The sequence below is a fragment of the Antrostomus carolinensis genome, unplaced genomic scaffold (genome assembly GCF_000700745.2).
Source record: "Antrostomus carolinensis isolate BGI_N321 unplaced genomic scaffold, ASM70074v2 scaffold24684, whole genome shotgun sequence".
Lineage (NCBI taxonomy): Eukaryota > Metazoa > Chordata > Aves > Caprimulgiformes > Caprimulgidae > Antrostomus > Antrostomus carolinensis.
In genome coordinates, this window is record NW_010309146.1 from 24,250 (window position 1) to 30,249 (window position 6,000).

Genomic DNA, 6,000 nt, shown 5'->3' on the forward strand with positions numbered 1-6,000 from the left:
TTCCCTCCTTGCAACAGGTTTTTAAAATTCTGTTCAGAAAAGTCAATGACAAGTTCAGCCTCTGAAGAAACTCAGATTTTAATTCAGCATTTGTGCTGGGATTATATCATATTATCACATATTTTTACTGGGCAGCTTGAAAAATCTATCTGAATTGCTCAAATATAATATAGAAACATCTCCATAGTGTGTCCTACTTATCCTGTCCCTCTCTCCTGGCTGGTTTGCAGTTTATGCAGAATAAAGTATAGCTTCTTGTAAAGCAAATATTTCATTCACATTTCCAGACACAGAATCATCATCCTTTTTCCTGAAAACCATGTTATAAATAGTATTAAAAGGAATAATACAGAATTCCAGAATTCCAAAGCAAGCCAGGAGGTGAATCATTCCCCCATGGCAACCCTAACACTGTCCTAGGACAAATTATTTAACATGATTTTGCTTCACGTAGCATAGTGGTGGCAAAAAACACTGCACAACACCTCCAGCATCTTGGAAATTTTGCCCTTCAAACATACTAAGGTTTGAATCAAGATGTCATTCCTGTTCTTCAGGAAGACATTGAGATCCACCATGATCCCCAGATACGTCAGTTGGTTAACAATCTGAAATCACTTTCTACTGAGAGTGTGTGTTTTTAGAAGCACCACCATCCTCAGCCACCACAGGAATCCAGTGATTCAGCTGGAGAGAGTCACCATCAAAGCCAGGAACTCAGCCAGGAAGGGCAAGACACACAAGGAACATTTTGCAGAATTCTGAATAGACCATTAACAGAGAAGAGGAGAAGAAGGAGAAGGAGACAAGGAGAAGGAGAAGGAGACAAGGAGAAGGAGAAGGAGACAAGGAGAAGGAGAAGGAGACAAGGAGAAGGAGAAGGAGACAAGGAGAAGGAGAAGGAGACAAGGAGAAGGAGAAGGAGACAAGGAGAAGGAGAAGGAGACAAGGAGAAGGAGAAGGAGACAAGGAGAAGGAGAAGGAGACAAGGAGAAGGAGAAGGAGACAAGGAGAAGGAGAAGGAGACAAGGAGAAGGAGAAGGAGACAAGGAGAAGGAGAAGGAGACAAGGAGAAGGAGAAGGAGACAAGGAGAAGGAGAAGGAGACAAGGAGAAGGAGAAGGAGACAAGGAGAAGGAGAAGGAGACAAGGAGAAGGAGAAGGAGACAAGGAGAAGGAGAAGGAGACAAGGAGAAGGAGAAGGAGACAAGGAGAAGGAGAAGGAGACAAGGAGAAGGAGAAGGAGACAAGGAGAAGGAGAAGGAGACAAGGAGAAGGAGAAGGAGACAAGGAGAAGGAGAAGGAGACAAGGAGAAGGAGAAGGAGACAAGGAGAAGGAGAAGGAGACAAGGAGAAGGAGAAGGAGACAAGGAGAAGGAGAAGGAGACAAGGAGAAGGAGAAGGAGACAAGGAGAAGGAGAAGGAGACAAGGAGAAGGAGAAGGAGACAAGGAGAAGGAGAAGGAGACAAGGAGAAGGAGAAGGAGACAAGGAGAAGGAGAAGGAGACAAGGAGAAGGAGAAGGAGACAAGGAGAAGGAGAAGGAGACAAGGAGAAGGAGAAGGAGACAAGGAGAAGGAGAAGGAGACAAGGAGAAGGAGAAGGAGACAAGGAGAAGGAGAAGGAGGACAAGGAGAACGAGAAGGAGGAGAAGGAGGACAAGACAAGGAGAAGGAGGACAAGACAAGGAGAAGGAGGACAAGACAAGGAGAAGGAGGACAAGACAAGGAGAAGGAGGACAAGACAAGGAGAAGGAGAAGGAAGAGACATTACAGACTCCTTTCAGAAAGGTGGTAAGAAACCGTTCAAAGAGCCTGAAGTTTACGATGCTGCTCAGCCTCTTGCTGACGAATGAAACAGGGAGGAGGAGATCATTATGAAAAGGTCTCATTTGTGTACAGCAGCTATTATTTGCACGAAATTAGGATAGGTGTGGACTTTGTTTCCTAAACACTGACCAGAAACAACATGAAAACAATCACTCCAATAAGAGCTACACAAGAAGCTCATTTATTTCCCAATTCAGAGTGAGACATCTACTGAACCTGACCATACATACGCTACTGAGGTTGCAGTGTAGGTTGTCTACAAAGGAATCTTTTCTACCTAGATTATGGACTAGTCCATGAATTGTCTAAATTCACCTTGTTCCTTTGAGCCACAGGAGTGTATTCAAGCTGAGAATCTGAGTCATATATAAGGCTTAATTTAAAAAGTCTTCTATAATCCTGAATAAAGATACGTAGCAGACACCCATTTCTGGGTGGGTTTATAGGAAAATACAGTGATAACAGTCCAAAAGTTCACAGATCCAGAACAACCTCAATATATTTATTAGATACTTCTCTTTTCCCTATAAATATAATGTAAATAGACAACAGTGTCAGTCCAGTGATTATTATAGCATATCAGTTATGTTACAAACACAGAAATCTATTTGTGAGCAGTTCATTGCACTTTTTGAAATGAGTTTTGGGGTTTGTTTTAATAAACTCCAGCTCCTCACAAGAACATTCAACCCTGTGCTAAGAACCAGTGTTAGAAATATTGGTTCTGAACACTAAAATTAACTACTGGAAATGGGAACAGAGACAAAAAGCATGTTGGCAAGGGAGACAACTCCTAAAATGCATTCCAACAAAAACAAACCACAAACACCCAGCTGTGACCAGCAAGATGAAATGCAGAAAAATCCTCATCTCTGGGATCCTGTTCTACACTGTGTGGGCCAACTCGTGACGTAGATGGAAAGTTAAGGTCGTTTCCTGAAATATCGTGGTGCAAGTTGGGTGATGAGGGATCTCGTAAGTTGATTTTCATGGTAGTAAGTGCTGCGTGTTGACAGCTAAATAAAATTGAACCATAAAACTAAGATGTTCCAACTTTTTACCTCCAGTCAATGGGGTTTTTTTCTCACCTCAGTGAGAGGATGGACTCCCTGGCAATCAGGCATTAGATTCAAAGCCTTCTCTAGATGCTGAACAAGTCCTGGATTACAGCTTTGCTCTGAATCAAAATGCCTTTCCTAGCACCCCAGGGAGACAGACTGGCCATCAGCCTGCTGCAGAATGAGACAGCATCTGTACCCAGTTCCAGATGTCTGGTGAGAAGCCCAGTTTTGTTGGAGCAATACTTGCAGGAGCTCACAACATCTGCTGCATTTCTGGATCAGAATTAGGCAGTTTGGAGAAAAGTGTTGTGGTATTTTTGGGGGTTTGGGGTTTTCTTTTTAGCCTGGGGTTAATTGTGAGTGGCCAAAAGATAAAGGTATCCAGTACTCCAGATGCTAACATCAATGACAAGGTCCTCCTACAAATACACACAGTGCTGATCTGGAGACAAAGACATTATAGGCAAAGACAGTATAGATCATGCCCATCCTTTAGGACTCCATCCAAGGCAGCAAGCTGTGTTATCAATAAAGGTGCCATCCACCTCCTGTGGAGGTTACTTGGTTGCAAATCTGAGGAGCTCCACTGCTGTGATCGATGACTGTTTTCTTAAATACTCTGGGTTTTTGGTAACAGAGCTCTTCCACCCACTGCTAACAACTGATGTTTGAACCTCAAGCACAGGCTTCTCAGGTCAAGCCAAAGAAGCCAAGGGAAGCTCAGCAAAAATTCAAGACTCTGGGGAAAGGAGTAGGAAAAAGGTCAATGAGAAGAATCCTCATGGAAGCACCACCCTTGCCCAAAGCATCATTCTTAGCCCAATTAGATAAGTATGCAACTTATTGGCCAGGTGCTAAATGAGACAATGAGAAGATTAATCACAGTAATTGCTCGTGATTGCAAACATCCTCCTTGAAATGGGTGCGGCTGGTCTGATTAATTTAATTCAATTATCTTGCCCTTAGATCTGCACTCCTCTCTTGCTTTAAGCAGTGACCCATTTTATATAAAACACAGGAACCATACTGCACTTTCTCTTCTGTGATTTTCCCCTTATTCTTGTGGTGACCAGCACAAAGCCAGAGCCCATGTGCATGCCTGATAGTCTTGGGGTCCAGCCCAAATCAAGCTACTTCACTGGGAGTCTTCATGGGTTTCATGTCAGCCCTTGTCTGTGCCACTTCACTGCACTTCTACCAGAAGTCCACATGGCAGCTTCTGAAATAGTTTTAGGTCCCTTCTGTGCCAAACAACATCCCAGATCAGGAAAGCATCTCTGGTGAAGAGATCCATGAGTGATTCTGGGAGTTACTGCTCATGGACATGTAAAAGCATCAGCTGAGACCAGAAGAACATCTTTAGCAGAGTAATTAGACTAATGATATTACCATTAGAATTAGTCCAGAAAAAGAAAAAAAATATATATATAAAAATAATCCTTGCTTTCAGATGCCTGATAAAGCCTGAAAATTTGGTTTCTTAATCTGCAGAAGATGCTGTTGGCTTCTTAGCTCAGCCAGTTCCTCCTTCTGCCTGGTCCTAGGAGCAACTCCAGATCAATCACTCTGAGTTAAAATTATCACCCTTTGCAAGTCAACAGACTTTTAGGCCATAGTCATGACCCCAAATGGATCTAAGCAGCAAAGCTTATTCTTCACCATCACCCAGGGGAGGGAAAAATAGAGTGAATCAGTAAATGAAGGTGCTGCTGCCAATAGCAATTCCAGTCCCTTGCTCATTCTTGTCTCCCAATCATGCTGAAGCTCACCAAATGCTAAAATTAAACATCTGATTTGGTAAAGATATGTAACTGAAATGCAATCCAACATCTCTAGAGGCCAAGGATTCATCAACAGGATGACTTTAAAACTACAGCGTTCGTCGCAGCATTCCAGCCTCATGACTCCTTCCACATCCCTGCAAAAAAACACCAATTTGCCTAATAACAAAATGTCTGGGCTTGAACGTGGCAGCACCAGATTCTGTCTCTCACCTTGGGCAAGTCAGGAACTAGATGATGTTTGAAGGTCCCTTCCAACCCAAACCATTCTATAACTCCCTGAACATTTCTGTCTGCAAAACTGAGAATCTATAAATAAAAAGCAAAGAGTTGTTGCATCAGTGATGTGCAAATGAATCCCACAAAAAACGGGGAATAGAGATTCAGAAGCAATTTCCTTGCTGCAATGTCTCTGTAACCACCTGTAAATAGAACAGGACAGTTTTCAAGGTCTCTATTGAAATATTTTGTAGATGATCCGAGGGCTGGCGCACCTCTCCTATGAAGCCAGGCTGGAAGAGTTGGGGCTGTTCAGCCTGGAGAAGAGAAGGCTCCGGGGAGATCTTATAGCAGCCTCCCAGTACCTGAAGGGGCTCCAGGAAGGCTGGGGAGGGACTTTTCATAAGGGCAGTTAATGACAAAACAAGGGGAAATGGGTTTAAGCTGAAAGAGGGGAGGTTTAGATTAGATATTAGGAAGAAGTTCTTCACTGTGAGGGTGGGCAGACACTGGAACAGGTTGCCCAAGGAAGCTGTGGATGCCCCCTCCCTGGAAGTGTTCAAGGCCAGGTTGGATGAGGCTTTGAGCAACCTGGTCTAGTGGAAGGTGTCCCTGCTGCTGGCAGGAGGGTTGGGACTGGATGAGCTTTAAGGTCCCTTCCAACCCAAACCATTCCATGATTCTATGTACCTTAGTTTCAGAAAGGTTGTTGCTGCCAAGACAGTGAGGGCAAGTCGGAGTATGGTGGCACGTGTCCTGCAGTAAGAGGGTTTAAGATATTTGTGCATTTTGAATGTGTAAAGCCAGGCTTTTAAACTCAGCATAATGAAGAGAAGCTGGTGACACTACTGCTGACAACAGCAAAATTACTTCTGGGTGTTCAAAACTGGTTTTCAAAATGGGTAAAGCACCGACTGGCCTGACCTAATCAAATGTAGACCAGCTACGAGCAGGGAGTAGGACTAAATCACCTCCAGTTTTCTTCCCTCTATGCAAATATCTTGTGGTATTTACATCACATGTGAAATGAAAGAACCATCTGCTGCACAGGAGGTAAGTTTTAACCCATCACTGAGTCACAGATGCAGTAGCACCAGCCCAAGCCAAACCCT